Source organism: Octopus bimaculoides, chromosome 5 (assembly GCF_001194135.2).
Source record: "Octopus bimaculoides isolate UCB-OBI-ISO-001 chromosome 5, ASM119413v2, whole genome shotgun sequence".
In the NCBI taxonomy this organism is placed as follows: Eukaryota; Metazoa; Mollusca; class Cephalopoda; order Octopoda; family Octopodidae; genus Octopus; species Octopus bimaculoides.
In genome coordinates this window covers 24,573,268-24,574,024 of record NC_068985.1, presented here as the reverse complement: position 1 = coordinate 24,574,024, position 757 = coordinate 24,573,268, and positions in this window count along the sequence as shown.

Here is a 757-nt window from a genome sequence, read left to right as displayed (position 1 = left end):
TATCCCCCCCCCAAGAAAAGCTCTACTTTGTAATTTGTCCATTTTCTGTATTTAGCCCTGTGTGGCTATAATAAAAAGATATCTATGTTTATGCATATTTACATATACATACACGCGTATTCATATGCTTATGTTCCTATATTTTTATGAATATACTTATTAGTGTGTGTGTGCGCATGCAAGCCTGTGTTTATATATGTATGTAAGTATTAATACATCCTTATTAATAAATACATCCGTATTAATACATCTCTCCCTACACACACACACACACACATACACACACACGCGCACACACGTACACACATTCTATATATATAATGGAAAAATTGTACAAAATGTGTAAATGGATGATGAGCAAAGCACTGACACTGTTTCAATAACCTGTTGTTATCCGTAGATTTACTGCAGGAACTTCGTGGTGACGGTTGGGGTAACTGGATTAATAAAAGAGATGATGCAATGTGTAATAGACTTCATTGGGTACAACACATGTTTCAACCCATTCGGGGTCTCTTCGGGTACATCAATAAAAATCTCACTGGAGATTTCTTGAGCCGGCTTACGTACCGCTATATGTCCATCAAATTCGAGAATGTATAATATATAATATATATATATACATATAATAATATTAGGGACAAAATCCAAAATTACAGGTAAAAAACTCAATTAAAATCAATTTATAAAAAATTAAAATTAAATTGAGCTTTATAGATAAAGTATATATAAAATATATAGTTTTAGGGAAAATAAC